This window comes from Quercus suber, unplaced genomic scaffold (assembly GCF_002906115.3).
Source record: "Quercus suber isolate HL8 unplaced genomic scaffold, Cork oak 2.0 scaffold_133, whole genome shotgun sequence".
NCBI classification, from domain to species: domain Eukaryota; kingdom Viridiplantae; phylum Streptophyta; class Magnoliopsida; order Fagales; family Fagaceae; genus Quercus; species Quercus suber.
The window spans coordinates 385616-413323 of record NW_027069596.1 but is presented as its reverse complement, the minus strand read 5'-3'; the positions used below and the strand labels follow the sequence as shown (position 1 = coordinate 413323).

The following is a 27708-nucleotide window of genomic DNA, read 5'->3' as shown; positions in this document are numbered from 1 at the left end:
TCTCTCTCCAACTATACTATATTATAATAATAGTGTTCTAATATAGTGAAGTAGATTTTGGGATTGACCTTAAAGCATTCAGACTGGGTAATAGTTTTATTAAAAAGAAATAGGGGCATCGATGATTATGAAAAAGATCCAAAGAGTACAGTAGCAAGCCTAATTCATAGTTATTAAACCCAACCAAGCCCTATCGGTTGGACCAATAATCCGATGAATCGATATCCAAGCTGGTTCAGTTTTGTAATTGGACTACTTATGCAACTGAACTGGTAAAACCCCAAAAAAAAATTCGTAACTTGGACAAGTTGTTGTGAGCCATCCAATTTTGTAATTTTGAATAAAATTACCTTTATGGGTTCATCGTAGTATCGGTTTTTTATTTATTTATTTGAATTGTAATGCAAACAGGATATATATATATATTTTTTATAATGAGGTTAATGCTTGAATTTTAAATAAAGATATTGTTTCAAGTTTTAGCGCAGATGATAATCCACTAGATTAGAGCAACTAGTGAGATATGCAATACACATCAAATGTGACTTTGAAATTTAAGATACGCTTTTATTAGTAGAAATATAAGAAAAATATAATGAAATAGTAAGATTTTGTTGAACAAATACTTGGATACAATCTCATTACGTGTTTTTATTTTATACATATTCTAATGTTTTTATTTGTGAAATCTTGAATTTGAATTATATTAGATGACTTGTTTTTTATACTTAAATTTTAATTAGTAATTTAGACATGCCTATATATATATATATATAAGTAAGACTTAGGTACAGTATTTATGTGTTATTCCTTAAGTTTCCCTTTTAAGATTCCACCATGTGGATTTTTTCTCATGGGATGGAAGTGTATTTTTTTTAGTTAAGTAACCACATGGTTGAATATTAAGAACGAAACTTAAGGAATAGTACTTAAGATACCGTACCTAAGTTATGTCCTATATATATATATATATTATGATTCCTCAAACCTATTTATATTTGTTTAATTTTTATTTAACCATGAAGTTGGACCGAAGACCCACTAGATAAACTAGTGAGCAAAGACTTAGCTCTTTAACCAAATTAAAGTTTGGTCCGAGTTTAATAACTATGGTCAATTGTGTAACCCATTAGGACTTGGGAGCCTCACAACTTGCTAGGCTTCTAGTTGCCAAATCAGGGGCCCCTTCAGATACTTGCAATTGCCTGCACACCACAAAGTATCAACTATCAAATAAGTGTAAGTGTGTTGTGGGGGTATTGAATTGGGCACTTTAGTTGGAGGGGAATTTGTTTGCTATCCTTATAAATCCGTCCACATCTCGCAATTTGTATCATTTAGTTCAATATTTCAAGACTTTTCATTCCTAACACATACATATAAAACTTTTTGAATTTTAATTCACCATTTTCACCTTTTGAACTTCTACCCCTTTATATATACCCATATCACTTCATGCCATCCCATATCAAATACACACAAACCAAAGATGATGTTATTTACATTCAATCTTTCGACGATACCTACTTATCTCTAAAATTGTTGTTTCGTCTAATCCTAACCTGTATGAGCTAGCTACAACTAAGGAAAGGGAGCTTGCATTTTATATTGAGTGATAACAACAATTACGGTTTTGATGTTAAGGTCAGACATTGTAGATTTATGGGTTTTCTAAATGATGTGATTGACTGTGGGTGTTTGGGATGTGTATTTTGTTTTAGAATTAAGGAGAAAGAGAAAGACATGTTTTATATCTTTTTTTTTTTCATAATATTCCTCCAAAGTTTTTTTTTTTTTTTTTTTTTTTTAAATTTTTCTTCTTTTCATTCCTTCAATTGAATAATTATAATAGATATGTGTGTGTGTGCAAATTATAATTGTTGCTTTTTATAGTGAACTTCTTACTAATAAAGTTCTATAACAATTATATTATAATACATATACAACATTCTCAAAAACTATTATATATATATATATGAAAGCTCAAATAGTGTAAAACACTATAGGTTGATTAGACCCCAATATAAAAACATATGGCTAGATTGCTTTTATCCTACTTAACTAAGTGTGGAATAAGAGGAAGTGTAATGCAATGAAACCGGATCAACTCTCTAAAGCATAAGCATATACAATACACAATAAAAGTAAAGTTTAAAGAGTAATGGAAGAGAGATGCAAACACAAGATATTATAGAGACGTGTTATTAAAGAGGAAACTGAAGTACTTGGCCAAAAACCTCTTAACTGCCTTCCAAGCCGAATTGATCTACTGGTGAATAAAGTTGGAGTACAAGGATATCAAAAAGACCATCCAAGCCTAATCTACCTAATGTACTTGAACCCTCCAAGTTCCAGCTACCAACAGACTTCACCAAGCGACGTCTTTACTAGTTGTCTGGATCCCGCAATTAGCTCCAAATTGCATCCGCCAATCAATGGCTTCTTCCAATGCTTCCTACATGCACCAAAACTTCTCTCAACACTCAGATTGAATGAGGTAAGTGTTTGGGCTAAGAACCTCTCAAGGATTTGTAATTAGAGAGGTAGGAGTAGAGGAAAATTAAGAAAAATTGTGTAGATGATTGTGGGTTTACAATCTCTAACTCTCAAGTTTTTTGCTAGTGTTTTCTCTCTAAAAGTCTTCTTACAGTTTTGTGGATAATGTGGGCTTATATAGTGTGGGTAAAGAAATGAGGAAAGCATAATTAAAATCATCCAGGTAGAGAGTTTCGCGGATCACTCGTGGGTTAGCCAAGTTGCGAAGTGACTCATGAAATATACAGTCTGGCAAAAGACTGTATAGATTCTAGCATGTGCTTCTTATGTGGCCTTTTGATGGTTGTCCACTCGCGAGCCAGTAACTTTACTTTCTTCACAATTCTTCACCAAATTCTCACACTCAACCCTTACATTAAATCCCACAAACATATAGGGAAAGATTGAACAAAATACAATTAAATTTGACACGGAATTAAAGCCAATAAAAAACATAGTTGTAAATCATAACTTTACAATATATATATATATATATAGATAGATAGATAGATAGATAAAAGCAGAGACCTTATGTGGAAAAGTATGAAGTTCTGCCAAGTAACGTATTGTATGCAAAGAGAATTGAAATATTCTCCAGTGCCATATCAAAGATAAAAACAAATTAAATATTTATTTTTGTTTCATTTGATTCAAAGTTTCAAGACTTTTCTAATTAAAAAATAAATAGTATTTGTATCCTTTGGTTTAATGTTTCAAGACTTTTCTTCCCTCACACATACACACAAAACTCTTTGAGTTTTAATTCACCATTTTTACTTATTTCACTTCTACCCTTTTATATATACCCATGGCCCTTCATGTTATCCCATGTCAAATACATAGACAAAAACTAATGTCATTTACCTTCAATCTTTCAACGACACCTGCTTAGCTCTAACATTGTTGTTTCATCTAATCCTAACTTGTATGAGTTGGCTACAACCAAAGAAGGGGGGTTTGCATTTTATATTGAGTGACAACGACAATTATGATTTTCATATTAAAGTCGAACATTGTAGATTTGTAGGTCTTGTAAATGATATGATTGACTATGAGTGTTTGGGATGTGTATTTTGTTTTAGAATTAAGGAAAAAGAGAAAGATACATTTTATATCAACTTTTATTTCATAATATTCCTCCAAAGTTTTTTTTTTTTTTTTTTCTCATTCCTTTAATCGATTAATTATAATGGATGTGTGTGTGCAATTTATAATTGTTGCTTTATACGATGAACTTATTACTAATAAAGTTTTGTAACAATCAATATATATATATATATAAAAGTAAAGACCTCATATGTGAGAGTATGAGATTCTGTCAAGTGGCACATTGTATGACATTTGTTTATTTTTTTTCATTTGAGCTTTCACCTCATCTAAATTTATCATTTATATAAAACTATTAAATAATGACATATGCATTTATTTTGATGCATTAATAAAATTTAAAGAATTTGTATACATTTATAATTTGAAATGCTTTTGATAGATATGGATGGATCTAAAAAGTCATGGGAAATATAGGAATTAAGAAAACTTTTCAATTTTATGCATAAGACTATCGTCAATAAAGAATTGCAAGAGTCAGATTCAATGAATATTGAGTAATATGATTATTTGTCTCCACATTTGTCTAATATAAATCTCCATTTTCTTTGGACTTAAAAATCAAACTTCCATAATTTCTCTCACAATATCTTTAGTTCCCTTTTTGAGAGGTATGTTAACTTCCAAAATATTATGTTTGTCTTTAATATTTTGTTTAGATTTTATGTATTCATTTTTACTGATGAAGCATTGTAATGTGGTTAGGATGGTTTTTTCAAATTATGTGCTAATTTAGATTTTGGGTTTTCCGTATGAGATTTGTAGAATATTTGGTGTTTTGGCCACTTTTAGCTCAATTAAAATTAAAAGGTTAAATTTTGATATTATTGCATCATTATAGCATTATTGTTTTTGTTGTTGTACCATGAAATTCTAACAATTTTTATTGCTAATTGATTAAGATATCATTCTTCCAATTTTCACCCTATTATAATTAAGGTCTTAGAAAATCAAACTTTTCTTCAATTAAAATATTAATGGGCCTTAATTTTATCTCATATCAATTCTGAAACTAAAGAAAAGCTACTTTTAATGACATAAAAATTATAGGTGTTGATACAGTGGGGATAAAGACTTGTGGCATAAGAAATGTAGGAATTAGCACTATAAAATCTATATATAAAGCATAAATCATACAATAAAGACACCTAAGAACCACTAGGTTTGTAGGTAACAATGTAAACGTAATATGATAACATTTGTTGGTTGCATGAATTAGAAGAATTTTTCCTTAATTTATTTAGTTTGAATTTTGTTTTACTAGAAAATTTTATAGATTAATTATAACAAACAATAATAGTATCATGAAATTAATGGATCAAAAATAATTTCTTACTAAATTTATCAAAATGCATTGTGCATCGTGTGAAATATCCACTAGTTATGCTATAATACATATACAACATTCTCCAAACTATCTTACATTAAACATTACAATATTATCCATGCATCACTTGGGTAAATTACTAGTTATTTTAAAATGGCTTAAAATAGCAACTTGGAGCATGGGAAAGTATTGAAAGAGCTACTTAGAATCTAGGAAGCACGGACACTTCATTTGGGGCTGTACTTGTGTTGTATTTATTTTGTAACCATATCATACTATAGACCGGTGTCATACCCGTCGTTTCATGTTATAATTTTTCATAAATTGCTTGTGTCACCATGTTGTATCCATGCCCATAATCGTACGTGTGTCTGTGTCTGTGTTTGTGCTTCCTAGCTTAAAATAGCATATATTTGCATATTGTTCAAAATTGCAACTTACAATTCCGTTGAAAAACTGAATTGTGTGTACTTAATTTGTGTAATAGGACAGTGTGTAATAGATGCTTCCCAGAAATACTTCAACCATTCTATTGGGTATTTATTTTTATACATCGATAGTTAAGTGTAAGTGAGATTTGAAATTTGGATGTCTTCATTGATAAAACAAGGAAGTTCCAATTGAAAGATTTTGCCATTCAATTGGTTATTTGGTTTGGCTAGGCTTGTATGTTTAGCTTTTTAGCAATTTTATTAGCCATTCAATTTGGTAAAATTTTGAAGTTTCGATCTAACTTCTGTTAAATTTCACCTTCAAAACAGTTATTTAGATGGCTGGTTACAGTATGCAATTAAATCTCCCTAGACGCATCTTGAACTTGTGATTTTGAACTTGTTGCCTCATTGTTTCTCATCTTTCAAATTGTTACTGGCATGTACTCAACTCCTACCATGGCCACCAATTTGCTTGAATAGAAACCAATTTTAATTAATTTTGGCAGGTATTTAAAATGAAGCTTGAGTTGCAAAACCATCTCATCGCCATAAATTATAAAAGAAAACGAGTGAAATAGTATCACACTCAATTTTGCATGCGTTTGCGCACACACACATATATATAGTGCTCTGTTAGCTAATTGTAAACAATGCTAAGGTCTTTATGGTTATTTCATTTTTAGAAGTCATAATTTTTGGCCAAATTGGCCATTTGCCACTTTTTGCGGAAATTATTAACAACATACCACTGTTTGCAAAATAAGTAGCAATATACCACTTTTTTGAAACTCGAGTTCATGAAACTCGAGTTTTCTCTGTAAATTGAGTTTTAAACACTCGAGTTTAATAAAAAAACTTGTGCTAACATGGATTTGTTTTTGAAAAAATAACACATGAAACTTGAACTTGGTAAACTCGAGTTCCATGCAACACAATACTTGAGTTTACCAAACTCGAGTTCTTTGTAAATACAAAACTTGAGCGTATTGCTCTTTTTTTTTTCTTTTTTTTTTTCTTCTATGGTACTCGAGCTTCCCAAGCTCAAGTTCCTTGTAATATGGAACTCAAGTTTTGCAAGATCGAGTTCCTTATATTTTTTTTTTCTGAAACAAATAAACATAAACATAAAAATAAGTAATTTTTTTCATTTGAACACACAAACATATGTTTTTATTTATTTAAATAGAAGCATTGTAAAATATAGAAATTTTGATTTCAAAATATTAATTTTTAGGCCATTCATACCCCTTGTTCATTCATTTTTAACACACTCATCAATTTCTAACATCTTAGAAGCGTTATGGTCAAATTGGTTGAAAAATTGGGGGTTACATTGAGAAATTAGAACAACATGTAAAAGAAAAATCTCACTCCATTTATAGTCATGGGCACACCGAAAGAAGTTTAAGCTTAAATTTTTTTCAGAACAGGCCGGATTGATAAAGTAACAATATTTAGCTTAAACTTCTTTCGGTTTGCCCATGACTAAAAATGAAGTGAGATTTTTCTTTTACATGTTGGTCTAATTTCTCATTGTAACCCCTAATATTTTAACCAATTTGACCATAACGCTTCCGAGAAGTTAGAAATTGATGAATGTGTTAAAAATGAATGAACAAGGGGTATGAGTTGCCTAAAAATTAATATTTTGAAATTAAAATTTCTATATTTTACAATGCTTATATTTAAATAAATAAAAACATATGCTTGTACTTTCAAATGAAAAAATTTACTTATTTTTATGTTTATGTTTATTTGTTGATTGTTGGGAAAAAAAAAAGTATAAGGAACTCAAGCTTAGCAAACTCGAGTACCATATTACGGGGAACTCGAGCTTCCCAAGCTCGAGTACCATAGAAGAAAAAAAAATAGAGCAATACGCTTAAGTTTTGCATTTACAAAGAACTCGAGCTTAGTAAGCTCGAGTATTGTGTTGCATGGAACTCAAGTTTACCAAGATCGAGTTATGAAACTCAAGTGTTTAAAACTTGATTTATAGAGCAAACTCGAGTTTCATGAACTTGAGTTTCAAAAAAGTAGTATATTACTACTTATTTTGCAAACAGTGGTATCTTGCTAATAATTTTCGCGAAAAGTGGTAAATGGTTGATTTGGCCTCTTTGAAAGAGCTCTATCAGCTTGGGAGATAATTTTGCATCGTCCTTGAGGAAGTATTGAAAGAGCTACTTAAAATGGCATTGCTTTGCACACAACCAAATCCCGAGGATCGAAATACCAACCAAATGGCATTACTTGAAGTTGAAGTTATCTTTTTTGATTGCGGGGACAAAATTGGGAAATGCCCTGTTTGGGCAAAAATAGCAGCATTATGCCCTTTTCTCCAAACTAAATAGGGAAATGCCCCTCTTTTGTAACTCGACAAACGGGAAATCAAGTTATATTGAAAAACTCGATTATTCAATAGGCGAGTTATGTGTGAACTTTGTCCCACGCGGACAAAACAGAAGGGGCTTCTTCCAATTATGTATGCACACATAACTCGGTAACTTGTAAATCGAGTTTTCTGAACCTGTTGCCATTTCAAACCCCAACGTCTCAGAAATTGTTCACTCTCATACTCTCCCTCGCTCTGCCATCACTCTCTCCTGAACTCTGCCTCAACGTCTCCCTCTCCGTTAGTCTCACTACCCCTCTACACTTTCCCTCACCCTTTCACTCTCCCTCTACACTTTCCCTCACCCTTTCACTCTCCCTCTACACTTTCCCTCACCCTCTCACTCTTCGTGGTGCTTCCGTCGAACCCTCACCGCCGCCGTTGATTACAGGTACGTTGCTCTTCTCTTTCTCTTGTTTTGTGTATCACAACTGACCATAATTAGCCTTGCATGCATCTTGTTGGTTTAGAAAAAGTCATCTGGAAATCTCTTCAAGCAATCCTAAAGCAGAATCATTGAACTCAAAGAAATTTAAAAATGAATAATGCAGTACTGGTTCATGCAAATGCAGCAGATGTCATTTTGTAATCTATCACATATATTCTCTACTTGATCAAGACTCCTACAAAAAATATTTTGGGGGATTCAAGCTGTTTGTCCAGTGGCACCAGCACCCTCAATAATGCCCAGTATTTGAGGTTTAAGTTTGGACACTCTTTTTCTTTAATGATTTTCAATCATCCAACTTGAAAATACAATGATTTAATTGAAGTACAGTGATAGAATCTAATTAAGTTTGGACATGTCATACAAATAAACATAAAATATTTTGGGATCATAAATTGACAACTGCAGACCTGTTACATGAAAAACTTTTTTTCCCTCTATATGGATACTTAAAAGGCCACTTTGACTCTTTTTCTTAAATGGATCCCAATCATCCAACTTGAAAATGCAATGATTTAATTGAAGTGATAAATTCTAAATGTCCTGTTTGGACATGACATACTTCGTGAAGTTCAAAACACATTTAGAAAGTGCTTATTCATCCTAAATTGAGCCATTTTCTACAAATATTAAGCAGTAAGAAAAGACCTAAAAACGTCGTACTCAGTACACAAAGCTTCTACTTTTGCGGGGTTTTAGAGAGGTCTTAGTAGGCACCAACCTATTTTCCAGCAAAAGACTATCATATACTTCTCATTTGAGATGCCGACTTCAATTATGACGATTCTAATGTTTATCACATACAACTACAGCAAAATATTTGTGGGCTCTACAGACTGATTAAAAAAAAAAAAAAAAAAATCGAACTTATTCCAATTGCTTAATTCTTTTTAGAAAAGAAGTTGGGAAATTCATATAACTCATATGGAAAAATAAATAATATTCATGATGTACTTTTATGAACACTGAAATGAAATAAACAACAAAAAAAGCAGAGCATAATAGACTCAGATTTGTTAATTGTGAAGAGGAGGGAAAAGAGAACATACAGAGTTCATCGCAAAAGTTGGTAGTAGCAGAGTCGCCAAACTTCATCACTTCACACTTTTCTGATTTCTGGAAATCCTCTTTTTGAGAAAAATATTGATAATTTGCATCCTTTTTATATATAAAAGATAGAGGGAAATAAAGGCGCGTTTGGGGGTCGGAGGTAAATGTACAGAGAACTGGTATTGGTGCTACTAAAAAGCTATATGCTATTTTTATCACCACAAAATAATAAAATGTGGCTGCATTGATGAAGCCGAAATCATATTTTTGGGCTCCACATCTAGGGGAAATTATAGAGTTTTTTGGTGGATAAGTGATGTGGTCCGTCATTCCACTAAAAAATTTTTACTTATTTAAAATTGCTGAGTCAGATTAAATTCTATTTAAAAAAAATTTCTAACTAACAATTTTAAACAGATGAAAGTTTTTTAATGGAATGGTGGACCACATCACTTATCCACCATATGAATCTTATAATTTCTCCACATCTAGAGTGCAGAGCTATTTTTGGTTGTGCACTGTAACTCATATGTAAATTAAAAAAAAATTAATTGTTGTGTTCACACTGCTTTTCAATATAAAAAATTTCTTTTGGTTGTGTTCACATTGCTTTTTAATAAATTTTTTATATTATATTAATAAAATAACTAAAAATATGGATACAATATATTGTAAAGTGAGAATGTAATATAAATAAAGTAGTTTTTTGTAAAGTCATATTGCTAAATTTATGGGACCACTAATGTCAATATTCTTGATAGAAAAAGAAAGTAAAAAAATAAATAAATAAATTAGTGCTTGACAACTTTGTGTTGGCGTCCCCACAATTTGGACTGACTATCTATGACCCTATGAAAAAAGAAAAAACATTCGCCAATGCAGCATTTCAACCAATGAGTAATGACCCTAAAAAAGGAGAAACTCCTAAATGTTTTCGATGCATGTTACCTCTCTCTCACAAGGGAGTGGACCCCAAGTGTGGGGTCCACTCCCTTGTGAGAGAGAGGTAACATACACTGGAAACATGTAATAGCTTCTCCTAAAAAAGGGCCGTTTGGTAATGTTGTTCTAATAACGTTGTTTGTATTTTTTTTAGGATACGTGTAATGTTGTTTAAAAACTGAAAACATGTCGTTAAACCACTCTACCAAATGGGAAATTGAGCCAAATGACCCTAAAAAGAAAGAAAGAAAGAAAGAAAAATTGTCTTTTTGTTGTTTTTTTTTTTCCTTTTGTTGGCAATTAAAATATTTTCTTCAATAAAATATTATGTCCAACTATTATTTTAAACAATTAAATTGTCTTTCAGTTGTCCAACTCATCTACTATCTCCCCTTTTGCTCCCAATATTCAAATTTGCTTTTATTCATTCAAAATCAACTCAAATCCATTCCAAACATCATCTTAAGCTAATCCTAATCCATCTTTCTCATTTTTGAATCATACATTGCGTCAACCATGGTTGGGTTTTGCTTAGTTTTAGTTGGGTTTGTCATTGTCCTTCTAATTTCTTGATTGAATTGGGTTATATGTGGATTTGTGATATTGGTGTTGGCTCCTTGTGGTATTTTAAAGTATATTTAGGCCAAATTTTTTGGTGAACCCTCACTCGTTGAATTGGTAGCCAATTTCCTCTTATTATACCATGCCATTGCCTTCATGCCTTACATGCTTGTTTGTGCCTATTTTGATTTTGTGTGTTTGCTCCTTGCTTTTCATTCACATAGGCTAGTACATGCATATCATATACACCTTACATTTTGGGATTGGTCATTATTCTTGTCTTGTCTATGCTCGTTTTTTGGACATATACTTATTTGTTGATGGCTACTAAGCATGGTCAATCTTTTTCAGCACAATCCAAATGCAAGGGAAAAGTATCTCAAAGCTCCGTTTGGTTGGAGGAGACGAAAAGTGGGAGGATGGAAAATTAGTAGGAGGATAGAAAAGATTTGATTTTCCCTCATGTGTGTTTGGTTGGAGGGGTGGAAAAGTGTGAGGGTGGAAAACTTTTTTGTTTGGTTGGAGAGAAAAAGGAGAGGATAGAAAATGTCGTTTATATAAATTGACTATTATGTCCTTGTTATAATATAAAAGAAATAAATATATTTACACTCATTAAATAATATAAAAATTAACACAAATACATATACATTTATATTATTTTCTTTATTATTATTTATTATTATATATAATTTAAAATTTATGGGCAACAAAAATTGATTATGCTTTAACTGGGAAGACATTTTCAAAAAAAAAAAAAAAATGAATGTCATACAAAACAAAATAAATAAATAAACAAGAAACCATAGATTAATACAATAGAATGAGGAATATAATGAGGACAAGGCAAAAAAGAAGAAGAAGAAGAAGAAGAAGAAGAAGAAGAAGAAGAAGAGAGAAGAGAACCTGGAGTTCATGTTGTTGTTCTGTGAAGATGCTAAAGAGATAAGGATGAAGAGGCAAAAGCTTAATCATGTCACAGGTAGTGGGAAAGTGAGAGGGGTAGGTGAAAGCAATAACAAGTAAGGGTATTTTTGTCACCCAATAGGCCTCAATGTTTTCTCCCCTATTTTCTCTCCATTTTGGAGAGAAATGTTTTTGTGGGCCCAGGTGGAAAATGACTGGGCCCCATACAAAAGTTTTCTTTCCCCTCCTCCCAACCAAACAACACACAAATTCATTTTCTCTCCAAAGTTTTCTATCCTCTCTATTTCATCTCCAAACAACACACACCCTAAAAGATCAAAACCCTCTTTTCCTCACGGTTCATGATATTGGAGAACTACTCCATGAGGATGTTATTTATTATGATCAATCATCGACTTGAGTCCCTTTGTCATTTCATGACAAAAGGGGCAAATAGTGATAAATAGAAAGCTGTGTTCTGAGGGGGACCCAAATGGCCCTAAAAAGAAAGAAAGAAAGAAAGAAAATTTGTCTTTTTGTTGTTTTTTTCCTTTTGTTGGCAATTAAAATATTTTCTTCAATAAAATATTATGTCCAACTATTATTTTAAACAATTAAATTGTCTTTCAGTTGTCCAACTCATCTGTTATCTCCCCTTTTACTCCCAATATTCAAATTTTCTTCTATTCATTCAAAATCCAACTCAAATCCATTCCAAACATCATCTTAAGCTAATCCTAATCCATCTTTCCCATTTTTGAATCATACATTGCATCAACCATGGTTGGGTTTTGGTTAGTTTTAGTTGGGTTTGTCATTGTCCTTCTAATTTCTTGATTGAATTGGGTTATTTGTGGATTTGTGATATTGATGTTGGCTCCTTGTGGTATTTTAAAGTATATTTAGGCCAAAATTTTTGGTGAACCCTCACTCGTTGAATTGGTAGCCAATTTCCTCTTATTATACCATGCCATTGCCTTCATGCCTTACATGCTTGTTTGTGCCTATTTTGATTTTGTGTGTTTGCTCCTTGCTTTTCATTCACATAGGCTAGTACATGCATATCATATACACCTTACATTTTGGGATTGGTCCTTATTCTTGTTTTGTCTATGCTCGTTTTTTGGACATATACTTATTTGTTGATGGCTACTAAGCATGGTCAATCTTTTTCAGCACAATCCAAAGGCAAGGGAAAAGTATCTCAAAGCTCTAAAAGATCAAAACCCTCTTTCCCTCATGGTTCATGATATTGGAGAACTACTCCATGAGGATGCTATTTATTATGATTGATCATTGACTTAAGCCCCTTTGTCATTTCACGACAAAATGGGCAGATGGTGGTGCATAGAAAGCTGTGTTCTGAGGGGGAGATTCAGAGCAATTTCAGGATTATAGTTAGGGGATATGCACAGTGACAGGGAGAGTTGCACAAGTTCAGGAGGAGTTTGCTTTTGTTTTCTGTGTATTTTGTTGGATCTGATTGTAGTTTGTTAGGTACTTTTTACTCTTATGTATGGTATGTTGAGAATTGAGATACATTTGGATAATGTGGTTATAATTTGTCTCTTTACATTGATCTTTTGATTTAATTTCAGCTTTAGGCATATATGTTCCTTTGCATTGCTTCGTGTCTTTTGTTGCCGTATTTTGTCTAGTCTCAATTAGTGTGTCAAAACGCTAGTTTAAGCCCTAAAAGATTGAAAATCATGTTTTCAAAAAAAAAAAAAAGTAGGGAACTACATGGAAAAATAAATTCCTATTTATCCTGATTGAATGTTTGAACAAATCACTTTAATAATCCAAGAGTCCAAAATCTCAAACTTGCCGTTTTTGGCTAAGTTTGGACAACATTGACTAAACAACAACCGAGATTAGTCAAAAAGTTGACTTTTTGATCCTACCATCTTATTGAGATAAATTTTTATCTATCTTAAATATCAAGAAAGTCCCTTCAAAATGATAGTTGGTCGGTCAAATTCAAAGTTAAAACGGATGAATTCAAAGTTAAAAGTCTGATTAAAAGTATTAGTTTTCAAGTAAAATGGCTATTTTTTTTGGCATTTTCGCATAATAAATTGTACCAATCCAACCACAATAGGTGCAAATTGCTTTCACCATATTGAAGCATAATGGATTAACTATCCTACATAAAAAAAAAAAAAGCTCGACGATATCCTCTCCAGATTAAGAGGACTTAATTTCCCAAGAAAAGGTGCTAGAGAAATTTCTACATTGTGTCACCTCCTTTCCGAGCACTTTAGGGTTTAGTGCAAATCACTAAAAGAAATTTTATTAACATCTTTAGGTGTAATTACCAAAGGAGTGAATACCATACCATATTGGCCGGTACAACCGGTATTTATCCTATCGATTAGTCAACCGGAATAGAAACACCTCCATATCGTGCTGCTCAAAATACCGCTAGTACTGGACTATACCAAATGTACTAGTGAAAATTAGACGTTTTGGCTGATAATCAATACCGGACCAGAATAAGCAAAAAAAATTCAAACATGAGTCTTTGTCGTCTCTCCCACTCACTACCATGTCTCTGGTTATTTTCAAGTCAGTGATCACCCTTTCCCCAGCTACTGCTACGTCTTCATCTTCATCATTTGCTTCCTATTCTTCTCATCTGCTTCTTTTATTGTTTTGTTCACCTGCCAACTGCATGCACTAACATAATAAGTAAATAATAAAACTTAAAAGTTGAAGAATTTTGAAATATGGGTAAATTCCATTAACCTACCCTGAGGTTTGGGCCAATACCAACTAGATCCAAAACTTTTCAAAACTAACCAATTTCGTCCTCAAGCCCAATTTGGTCCCTACACGCCGTTTAAGTGCGTTAGTCATTTAAGTCTCTCATCTCTTTCCCCTCTTATCTCTCTCTTCTCTAATCTCTCATCTCAACCTTTTCTCATCCTCTCCCTAACCTTAAACTCTAATCCCCCAAAATCTCATGGCTACCACAGGCAAGCCATAGTCGTTGCGAGCTACAACTAAGATGGTTCTCTCTCTAACTTTCTCTTTCTTTTTTCTTTTTCCTTTGCTTGTTCTATTTCTTTTCTTTCTTTTTTCCTTGGCCAAATTAACCCTTGATGGGTTGGTGGTTTAGGTCAGCTATCTCTTCTCTCTCAAGCAAAGGAAGTGGTTTGGCTTGGCTGTGGGTTGCCAGTGGTGGGTTTCGATTTGCTGTGGGTTTTTTTGGATTTGGGTTTTCAATGGTGGTGGGTTCCGATGGTGGTGGATTTGCTTTGGGGGTGGTTATGGGTACTAATATGTGGTGGGTTTATTGTCGATTGTTTGGGTTTTCTGGCCAGTGGTTGTGGCTTTCAATATAGGTTTGGATTTGTTGTGGGTTGTTAGCATATTATGGACAGTGGTGGTTTTCGGTGGTGGTGGGCTTTGATATGGGGTTGGATTTGTTGTTCGGGCGGGGGTGGGGGTGGTAGTGGGTTCTGCTACGGTGGTAGTTTTGCTACGGTGGTGGGTTTGATTTTTTGGATTTGGGTTCGTTGTTATGGAGTTGGCTGAGTTTTGGTATGAGTAGAATTGGGTAATTGTTTGAAGAGTAGCATTCATTAGGTAAATGCAATTTGCTATTTTCCTAACTCAATGGACCAGCAAGAGTCATTGTAACACGACACATACAATGACTCTTTGTAAATCTAGGAGCAGGAGTAGCCACCCTATGGATTGAACATGGTTAGATCAATATTTTTTCATGTCTAATTTCTTGGAAAAATAATTGGGCTGCTCCAGCCCAGAGAGAGGATGGATTTGGGGCTAAAATTAAATGCACTTTGATCTTTCATGGCCTTGGGTTTAGCCCATATAGAAATCATGCACATGCTCAGGCCCAAGCCCATGTCCCACCCAAGTCAAAGTCTTTCTTATCTGTAGGTTGACCAACACTTCAATAAAATGGTATATGCTATACTTAATTAATACAACTATCACCTAGCTTTCTTGGAAGGAGGAGGTATATCATCTGAGGTCCACCACCCCATATAAGAGGGATGACTCATGTATCAAATAAATGGTGTATTTTTTCCATTAAAATAGATTGGATGTTCTACTTAGAGAAACAGAAATTTACATGACACATGAATACTATTCCAAACGAAATACATGAGCAACATGAAATATAATTAATCTTATTGTCCTGAAAATATAAGTGTAGGAAATTAATCCTCTAAATATACCTTTTAGATGAGATAAGGTCTTCTTCACTTTCGTCTCACACCCTATAGACATACGGAGGCACCATCATCTCCACATATTGTGCTTCCACATTCTTGCAAGCTGGTACAATTTGCATGTCAGCCATTATTCAAAACTCCCAAGTTACCATGCAAATACTTGCTATTGTTCTTGATAATATTGTGCAGTTGCTTCCAAACTTTAAGTTCGCATCGTTATATATATATATCAGATAAAGGTCTAACATAATCCTAGATTCCCTAGAAAATAAAGATAGTACCCCCTTTTTTACTTTTCCTTGATTTCCTATACATTTTCCTTGGTCATGTTGCTTATGCTTTAACATCCTTGGCCGTTTGATGTGGTTGAAGAGGATTGTGTCCTATTTAACAAAGAGTACTTTGATTAGTGATTTGATTAGAGAATTTCCTTTATTGAATGGATATGTGGCCTATTGAGTTGGATGAGTGCAAAGCTATGTCAGCATCTCTGTGCAGTTAACCAAAAGTGCATTGTATTCTATACTTATCATAGGAGTTTACATAGTCTTATATGTTGGCTCCCACATGGGTTGTTTTCCTTACCAAAGAAGATTGGTTCATGTGAATATTGCGATGTTGAAACTTTGGAAACTTAAAGATTAATAGATTCATTAAAATAATTTGAAGTTCTTTTCTTTGTGAAGAGAGAGAGAGAGAGAGAGATTACAGCTTATAAGACTATGATTATGTTCCCATCAATTATAATTGTGAAGCTGTTATTATGAGGAAGTACTCAAAGCATCATCATTTTATGCGCTCTCATTGATTAGACCACCATGCACATGCATGCATTCTTTCCTTAGATTTGCAATCAGGCCAATGCACCCTTAATCTTATCTTATCCCTAAATTTTATGGTCATTTTTTAATTGATACTTGCTAACAATATATTGATACTTGATATTTGTGTAATATTTGCCTTGCGTTATATTAAAAAGTGGTAAGGATTCATCCTTGCTTGGGATTTGAGGACATTGGAAAGAACTTGGAATTACTTGACTGTTGAGAAAGCATATGAATTGTGCAAGCTAATTACATTTTAAGTTTAAAGTTATTTCAGTTTGGACCATTTGGACCGTTTAAAACCCTTCAACTGTCATTGTGTTGTAACCAAAATTACTTATAAGTTCATCAAAAGATAATTTCACATGACCCCCTATTATAGTTTTCCATCATACCTGCATTCCTCATTTTATGATGCCCTTGTTTTGCAGGTTCAGACCATGCTTCGGTCTCTACGGAGATGCAACCGAGGGTCCGACATGTACAATGACCTTAAGTTTACACTAGAGGTTGTGGATGAGCTGGGCCGACTTAAATTGGCGGATGCGCTTGCGGAAGCAGCCGACGTTCATACATAGGTCCCGGGTCGCAGCGGGCAAAGTGGTCGACGCCATGGAGGTGGTCGAGCTGGTCCCGGACGTGCGACTGAGCCGGAACCCATCTACGAGGAAGGGGATGAGTCTGCCGTAGAAGAATCATGGCTTCAGGATGATTGGGTGTTCTCTGATGATGGCGATAGGCCATCCCACCCCGCTGGTGATGCTGCTGGGCCATCCCGTACTATGTCCTGTGGTGCTAGCCAGGAGTACGAGGCCTCCCGTATGTCGCCCCCAGTGTTCAGTGGATCTGCCCATGATGGTGGATGCATATTTATCCCCACACCAGGCATGCCCACCCCACCTCTAGTGCATGCAGAGCCCACCATAGGACCTTCACCTCCAACCCCCCAAGAAGAGGCTGTACAGATTGAGCAGAGACTGGGTGAGGACATTCAGCCAGTGGAGGGTTTGCGGAGATCGCAACGCCCTCCTGCGCACGCTCCCGATTGCGGGACCGGGGACGGTATCTTCTTCCTCTACATTGCCCATCATATTCAGCTAATTGTACTGTGCATTATATTGAATATGTTCATTTAATTAATCTGTTGTGTCTGATGAAATAGGTAAGATGAGACCTGTGAGGGCATATGGGCGGAAACGAAAAGGCCATTGACTGGAAGAAGCATGCAAAGTGTGTGGGAAATGAAATCCAGAAACACAGAAGGCAGCAGAGTATTTGTGGATATTGCAGCTTCAGGAAAATATATCCCTATTGCACTATCTGAGTGCAAAAATTCTACGAATAAAGTTTGAGGAAAGTAAAGTACAATATTAGTTTAGTACTTGTATTTTGTGATTGACTGCTTAGTAGACTGATTACTTTGTGATGGACTGCTTAGTAAAGTACAATATTAGTTTTTGGACTGCTTACTGTATTTTGTGATGGACTGCAAAAAAACTTAGAAGAAAGAGAAAGACCGACCAGGCATAATATTAGTTCAGTACTTTTATTTTGTGATGGACTGCTTGAAGTTGAAGATGCTGTTTTGAGGTACAAGAATAGGTTTTGGTTCTGTTCTTACTTCTTCTAATAAAGGTAATAACATAAACAGCAATGACAAAAATCTTCTGCTGGATTGGAAAAGTGGGTCCCGAATTTGACCCAACAATTATTTCCCCCTTGTCTTTTCTTTCTTAGCTGTTTGTCTTTCTATTATGTTTCAAGGGTTGTCAAGCTAGATTTGTTTATATGCCGTACTTACGAGAACACCTCATGAGAACGGTTTTTTGGTGTTTGGTGTGCCAAATGCCAAGTATTTGGCATTTGGCACACCTGCTGAGAATGCTCTTAGCTGGTATTATCAGCAAGAATTTGCAGTGTTCCATGCTACATGTATAATTCTATTTATGTGTATGTCAGGGCTATATAAGTATTTCTTACATGTTCGTTCTTTGTTGTTTTGCTATGATACAATTCGTATGCTTTTTAGGAGAATGAACCATTGATGAGAGCACTCTCAAAGCTTATTTCCCTTCACATGCCAGATCTGGTCTTGTTTGTTGGAGAGGCACTGGTTGGAAATGATGCAGTTGATCAGTTTTCCATGTTCGATTAGGTTTGATTTTTTTATCCAGGATTTCATAAATTGTTTTCCGGCTCTTTTTAAAACATTATCCATTGAATCTTTTTTTTATCATAAGTAAGTTATCTGAACTATGCTTCTTGATGTGCCTGCAGAAGGTAGCCGACCTTTCATCTTCACCTAGTGCCAGGTTGATAGATGGGATCTTGCTCACAAAGCTTGATACAATTGATGATAAGGTAGTCACTCTTCAAACTGCAAGGAGTATTTAGATTTTCTCTTGCTTTATACTTTTATCCTGTTCATGGTCTACAATTTTTGATTGATGTTATGGTGTGTAATTGTTCATGTTATAGGTTGGAGCTGCAGTTTCAATGGTTTACATATCTGGGGCACCAGTCATGTTTGTTGGCTGTGGGCAGTCATATACACACCTCAAGAAACTCAAGGTCAAATCAATTGTCAAGACCCTCCTTAACTGATAATGTTAGGTACAAGAATAGCTTTTGGTTCTGTTCTTACTTGTTGTAATAAAAGTAATAACATAAACAGCAATGACAAAAAGGATGTGCTGGATTGGAAAAGTGGGTCCCGAATTTGACCCAAAAATTATTTCCCCCTTGTCTTTTCTTTCTTAGCTGTTTGTCTTTCTATTATGTTTCAAGGGTTGTTAAGCTAGATTTGTTTATATGCCGTACTTGTGAGAACACCTCATGAGAAGGGTTTTTTGGTGTTTGGTGTGCCAAAATGTCAAATATTTGGCATTTGGCGCACCTGATGAGAATGTTCTTAGCTGGTATTATCAGCAAGATTTTGCAGTGTTCTATGCTACATCTATAATTCTATTTATGTGTATGTCAGGGCTATATAAGTATTTCTTACATGTTCTTTCTTTGTTGTTTCGCTATGATACAATTCGTATGCTTTTTAGGAGAATGAACCATTGATGAGAGCACTCTCAAAGTTTATTTCCCTTCACAAGCCAGATCTAGTCTTGTTTGTTGGAGAGGCACTGGTTGGAAATGATGCAGTTGATCAGCTTTCCATGTTCGATTAGGTTTGATTTTTTTTATCCAGGGTTTCATAAATTGTTTTCCGGCTCTTTTTAAAACATTATCCATTGAATCATTATTTTATCATAAGTAAGTTATCTGAACTATGCTTCTTGATGTGCCTGCAGAAAGTAGCCGACCTTTCATCTTCACCTAGTGCCAGGTTGATAGATGGGATCTTGCTCACAAAGTTTGATACAATTGATGATAAGGTAGTCACTCTTCAAACTGCAAGGAGTATTTAGATTTTCTCTTGCTTTATACTTTTATCCTGTTCATGGTCTACAATTTTTGATTGATGTTATTGTGTGTAACTGTTCATGTTATAGGTTGGAGCTGCAGTTTCAATGGTTTACATATCTGGGGCACCAGTCATGTTTGTTGGCTGTGGGCAGTCATATACACACCTCAAGAAACTCAAGGTCAAATCAATTGTCAAGACCCTCCTTAACTGATAATGTGTTGTAGTTTCATCCTCCATTGCTTATTGTGTGTCTGTCAGTTATGGACATTTATGTTGCTGCTGAACTTGTGTGTAATCCCATGTGGTTATGCTAGTAGTTTCACTGGCAGGTTTTCCAACAAGCTACCTTGGAAAGAAACACTTTCTTTTCGCTATTCAGCTCAAACTAACTCATCCGATATTGTCCAAGACTATTTATCCAACACAATGGGTGAAGATTTCAAGCCGTTTGGGTACATACAAATTCTACCTTTTTTGTTATTAGTTTTCAATTTCCATGTCATATTTCATTTTTTTGTTCATGCAGTTTATACTAATTCCAATTTATTTTGGTTGTTGTTGCTGTCATTAGGAGGGTTTACCATGTCAAAAACCGAGCTCATTATAGGGAATATTTGGAGAGAACGATTCGATAATGAGGCTCAACTACTATCCACCATGTCAAAAACCTGACCTTAGTTTAGGTACAAGGCCTAATTGTGATCCAGCTTCTTTAACCATCCTTCACCAAGACCGCCAAGACCAAGTTGGTGGACTCCAAGTGTTTGTAGACAACCAATGGCGATCAATTAGCCTAAATTTCAATGCTTTTGTTGTTAACATCAGAGACACGTTCATGGGGATTTGGATCCTCTCCATTTCTCTTTGAAATGGAGAGTGTCCATTTCATGGACAGGATCTCTTTGAAATAAATCAACGGTTTAAGACATGCCACGTCAATTAATGCCTAACTCAACAAACTCAACTGTGGTTAACCATACCATTTACTCAGCAAACCCATCTTTTCTAAAAATTTCAAAAAATCTCTCTCTTCTCCAACCCATCTCCAAGCTTCACTCTCTCTATCTCTCTCTTAACCCTGCCATTGCTGCTGCCACCATGACCCCTTGTGTCATAGACAATTTGACTTTGCTTGGATCCTCTCCAAAATTTCAAAAAGCTTTTCATTTTCAATCTTCAATTTTGGAGCTCTCTCTCACTCTCTGTGTTCATCATCACCACCACCGTTTGGCTGCCACTTCCTTCCATCTCAACGTTGGAAACATTTCTGCACTTGTAAGGTACCAATTTTGTTCCTTTTTTTGTTGTACAGAAACTGCTTGCTGAAATGCTTCATAGAGATTCATTTTTCCAAACTTCTTGTTGTTGTGGCCTTGCGTTCTTATTATTAGGGGCTGTGGGTTCATGTTAGTGTGGTACTGAAATCTTTTTCTTCCTTTTTTTCTTTTGGATGTAATTGTTTAGGATTTGATATGGACAACAGTTATATGATATGAGGTGCTTGCACCCAATGTAACAAGTGGCTTCAGCCCTCAGATGGATGTTGTAGTTGGCTCAACAGTTGATAAGCTATGGACATTTACATTTCTTCTTGTGCTTGTGGGTAGCTCTGTATTTAGGTGGAACCGTGGAAGGCCTTTATAAAGAAGGAAATTAATTTCTAGCATGGCATAAGGACATCACGGCCTGGGTACAGAGTTGCTATTACTCTGTTTCTATTTCTTTTCTTCTGTTTTTTTTTTCCTTCTTTGTGGTATACACAATTTTCATTACACCGCACTAAAGTTTCATATTTTTCAAGAAATTTTTGGGTTCATTTTAATGATAATAGGTTCTAAAATAAATTTGCTCTAGGCTACCTTTTGGCATATTTTGGTATATCATGTGTCACTATGAAACCTGCTTATTGGAAGGCCAAAAGTTTAAATTTTTACTGTGTTTTTGTTCTTGCAAAGAAATTTGTTCTTATACAGAAAAAGAACAGTGGTTATTTATGTCCTCTGTGGCATTAAATTACAAAATTATGTTCCCAATAATGCTTTTGTGTGAACCATTGTTCATTATGTAGGAGTGGTAAGTTGGATTTTTTATTCTGCTATGTTGTTTATTGTTTGCTTGTGTGTGTTGTTTATTGTTTGCTGAACAACAAAATTTGTTGAATTCTTTCAATTGTCCATTTGTAGCAGGCCTTTAACCTTCTTTATCCACCGTGTTCTATGTCTCTTGTTTGAAAGCTAAATTGGGACACGAAGACAGTGCCTCTGAACCTGTGGTTGTTCTGCAGACTAGATCATGCCAGCTACGCAATAGAACCATTACTCAGCTTTTGGTTTAGTGGCAAGGGGGCTCCTCTGATGATGCTACTTGGTAGGACTTGTTTGCTCTTCAACAGCAATTTCCACATCTTGTGGGCAAAATGTTTTAGTGGAGGGGGTAATGTTAGGAGTCTAGTTTAATGGTGTTCTGAAAGATTGGTGGATTGCATTGTATATTAGTATTACTGAATTGCTGGTATGTGTTGGTATGTTAGTTACTGGTATGTTAGTTGAGGTGTTTGGTTAGTTTTTGGGGGAAACTGATTAAGGAATTCTTGTATATAAACTAATAACCAACATAATGAGAAGCATCCAGAAAATTAACCAAATTGTTCTTATCTCTTTCTCTCTCAATTTAGGATGTTGGTTACTCTTGAAGTAACTATTTCTTTTTTTCTACTTCTAAAATTCTGATTCACCAAGAGCTTAACTTAACAACTCTTCTCAACTAAGCATATGGACAGGACTTGATGTTAGTGTGCTACAGGCCTTTATTCCTTTACACAAGATGAAGATGCCCAATTGCATGTGGAGTCACAATGTCATATAATACGTATAAGCAGTTAAGCACCATAGCTACATTAGGGGCAATTCATCAAGCAATGGTACATTTCGTGGAACTTTTTTAAGAAATATTTTTAAATTTGTAACCAAAATTGCTATTTAGTTTTGCCATTGTCTGAACAAGACACTTGATAGGCATATCCAAATTCACGCAAAAGAGTGTATTGTTGTTGGCATAGAGTGTTTATTTTCACAAGTAGAATTAAGGCCAATTATCACTTTCATACTAGACTGCTCTTGAGAAAATTTATGATACTTAAAAGATGTTGGTTTTGCAGTGGGCTAATTTATGAGAAAATTAGCAACTTTTTGGTATTTTTTGTAGTTGGCTTAGAAGATACTTAAAGATGTTGGTTTTGTGTGTACATGTTTGAGTATTTTTTTAGCTGAACTGTGGTCATATATGTGATATTTTATTAACATTATGAAAATGTCTAGTGAATTTGTATTTTCTGTGTAATTTCTTAACATTACGATACATGAAATGCAATCACCTAGAATACCTGACACTTTGACAGTCTTTCCTCTCAAGTAATTGATGATTCAAAATAACATAGGAAGTATACCGTTAAAACTTCAACATGATTAAAGAACTTGAACAACAGAGAAAGAAGATTCACAAAATGATGTAGGAAAATTTCTAGAAACAGAGCTCTGTAAAATGAAAACTATAATTGATTTTATGTACAACATCTGTTTATGCTCTTTTTGTTCATTCAAAACGCAGGCATTTCAGTCAATGAAGTCAGCCTTTTCCTTGCTTTGAATGTGTCATTTAGAGCCTTTTTAACTGTGTTCTTCTTCTTCCTCACTTTTGGCTTCTTCAATACTGCTTTGTTCTCAATAATCTTCATACCCTTCTTCTTAACATATACCAAGGATTGATGAAACCTACAGGCAATATCCAAAAAATGCCAATCCTTCATATTATAAACTTCTCCATTATTTCCAACTGGTTGAACTATAATAATTAAGTAAAACAAAGAGCTCGTATTTGAAAGCCAAATTGAACATTCACAGTATCTTACATCTGATTCTATGCATCCTCAAGCCAATATAATTAACCTTATAACTGACAAAGCTCTAAGCTTTAAGGTGAATTAGTGCATTCATGCATGCTTACTAGCTAAAATTGTCAAAATTTTCCTTTTTCTTTATCCCCTAACCGATACAAAATCAGATTGAACATCTGCAAACGACTAAATCAAAAGTTATGATAACTTAACAAATTAGAAGATGAGGCATAATTGAAGGAGAGTTTTTCCTAGTATATGCATAAACACCGATGATTCTTCCTCCCTTGTCATTATTTTTCATAATAATACAAGGCTAATGGTACTAGGTGCTTAAAAAATCACTCATGCCTTTCTTTTATGTTGTCATTTTCATGTCTTCTTTCTTAACTTATGCAAAGCATATGGAGTATTTTCCAATAATTAATTCTTCACTCATCCTTTATCTTAAACTAGCTTTGCTTCTACCGTTTATTCTCAAAAAAAATTATCTTTGCTTATGGTTTTCCTTTGTGTTTTTTATCCTAGTCTCAAGAAACTTGGGCATGGTATCAAAAATATAACTCATAAATCCCATTGCTTTTAGAACAAATTCAAATAAAAACAATCCATAACTGTTTTTACACCCACTGATGTGGGTGTTTTTTTACTCAAAATGTGTAAAATTTGCATTGTATATATATTTTAGAAGACTTTAAATGAGCTGATGTGAATGCTCTTATGTAGATAAATAAAATTCAATCCATCTACTAGTAGAAAAACCCAAAATACCATTCAAATTATTTTACATTACATAGATTAATAAAAAAACATTGGGGGGAAGGGGGGTGGTTTGTGATAAATATGATATTCTGTTCAATTTCTACGTTAAATCTTAATCGTGTTAATGCTTTGATGCACGTGCTTTTCCCACACCACCTACACTATATGCTAGGACAACATTTTGAATAACGCCAGATCATAAATAATTACATAACTTTTAGTACAACTCATTATACGTGACTAGTTGTGAGTGATGAAGAAGGAGTTATGGGTCTATAACTCTTAACTTTCACGTTCATTTATCTGTACCTTGTCTCGTAGGTGTATCAACTTCATCATCCCTCACAACATGAGCCACCACTTCATTCAACATGTTCGTAGTCAAGGTTGCAATCCTCTTTGCGTGGTCACGCTCCTCAATGGCAACTTCCAACTGATACCTTAACATTGTGTTTGTAATGTCTCCACTACAGTAGTTGGTTCCTTCGCTTGGAGAAGTGCCCGATGGAGTTGAGGTTGACATGTTCGGAGTTGCCCACGATGCGGATGCACCACCCTGCCCGTCCATACCATTACAATGCAAATACTCCTTGTATGCAGCTTCTGCTTCCCTTCGATCTTTATATGATTTGTGATTAGCATTTGGGAACTTATGAACTTGTCTGCTCGCAGCTAGCCAACTGTCGTATATGTCTGGAATACGACCATTAAACACAACATAGGTACGTCCCATCTTCCTCCACAAACACGCAATTGTGGGAAGTTATTGCACTAGAATGGTGGATGCATACCATTCTGCTGTTCAAGACTGGGTTCTTAAAGAAAAAATGGCCACAGAACTCGATTATCAGAAAGACGAGTTACCAAATAACTCGACCTTTTCGTGATCGAGTTATAAGTAACTCGCTTTATCAATTATCGAGTTACTGGATTGCCATCCCATCAATAGATTCTATGACAGCAGTAACTCGATTACTTATTTGACGAGTTTTACTATAACTCGATTATCTAGATATCGAGTTACGTTGACCCCCTCATTATCAGACCCCATGCACGTGTCTGGCAATACGTGTGCTTTAAACACCATTACATAGTGGTTCTGAAAAAAGCAAGCCTACGAGCTGAACAAGTTTCAACTGACCATCTTCTTCCTCCGTATTGGATTCTTACCAACTGTCACAAATTATTGTTGTGGTCCCCTTGTCATTGTTGTGGCACATCTCTCCTCAAAAGGTATGTCTATTCTTACCAAAAACTGTGATTACACTTGGATTCTAGTGTTGGTATAAATGTCATTACCTTCAGCATTATGTATGTGTCACTGTGTATATATATATATATGTGGATGGATATACACACACACATGTTGCTATATATATATCTATATATATGTATGTGTACATATATCTATATATAAACATATAGGTATTGTTGTTGTATATAATGTGTGCCATATTATACCATTTATTTTTGGTTGGATTTTGTTTGAAATTGCAAAACCTGTCAATACTCAATCAATTCATAATGCAAATTTCCCAAAAAATGAGCTATATATACCACATTACCAAAATCAATAACACATAAAATTGGTTCAATAACATGTGTGTGTATGTGTATGTGTGACACTGTATACACACACACACACACACATATATATATAGTAATGTATGTATAGAAACCTGAGAATATATATTTAAACAAACATTGTATGGCCACCCTATGATGATGATATATGCATTCATCGATAGGTATCAACTATGATGTAATGTGTGCAATAATTGGTTTAAATTGTATGGCTCTTTTAATTTTAAAAGGCTTCAGTGTGTGGGTTCTACAAAAAGAAAGCCTACGAGGTAAACAAGTTTTGCTGACTGTATTGGAATCAATGTTTGTGTACAAACGAATCAATGATTGCACTGAATACTTAGGATATGATAGTGCGTATGTAAAGTTATATTGTCCGTTCACGTGCATACAGATTAATTACTGTTGCGTTACCATAACCCCCTATCTTCTGCATGATAACCACAATTATATGTCCTTATGCAGGTCTGCCATGGGTCGTCATTGCTTCTACGTTTACTATGATGGGGAGCAGTATTTCCATGACTTGCATGGGCTGTCCTATGGAGGCGAGTCAGTGAAGAAGAAGTTCATTCAGTTGAAATGCAAAACACACTTCAAAAAATTGAACCGGAAGATAATGGAAGCGCTAGGGTTGGACAAGGAGTCACATAAGATATCCATCGTGTACCGTGCTCCCCAGCTACTTGTGAGTACTCAGGTTGTTTACAACTCAAATCCGTTGTGTGGCGACGTCGATGTTGACATGATGTGGGCAGTGATTAAGCTGACCCCCCAGTTCATAGCGTCCGACTTGTATGTAACTATTGAGCCTATTGGGTTCCATGATGGTGGAAATTCGCAACATGCCAGTGGGGTGGAAGAGCCACGCTCAGGATATCTTCACGTGCAACCTTCCTTTGCCGATGCCATGCCATTGCCCTACAATACTGAACCATGCAGTGCAGTTGACCATTTGGACAACACCGAACTGTTGGGTGCCACCCAGACACATGACGTGGGAGGGTCTACTCACACATATGAACATGTCGAAGCCTATATGGACAGGGGAATTGATATTGATGCCAGTCGAGATGTGTACGAAGAGTTCATTGATACTGATGGACCGGTGGACGAAGCAGAGGTCTTAGATGGAACACAGCTGAAAGACAACGAGGAGGATTGCCCTATTACAGTGATCCCGGGATGGTTCACATCAAACACATGGGACAATATTAATGACCCATCACCTGCATTGGCTCCAGAAGAGCTTACAAGTTGGCACAAAGGTGACCAGCCGGCGAAGGGGATGCTATTCAATAATAAAGCCTCCGTT

At 34.9% G+C, this 27708-nt stretch overlaps 1 pseudogene; it reads left to right on the top strand.

Moving 5' to 3' along the window:
• Positions 1 to 19793: 19793 nt before the first annotated feature.
• Positions 19794 to 21260, top strand: LOC111990371 (gibberellin 20 oxidase 2-like; annotated as a pseudogene).
• The last annotated feature ends 6448 nt before the right edge of the window (positions 21261 to 27708 follow it).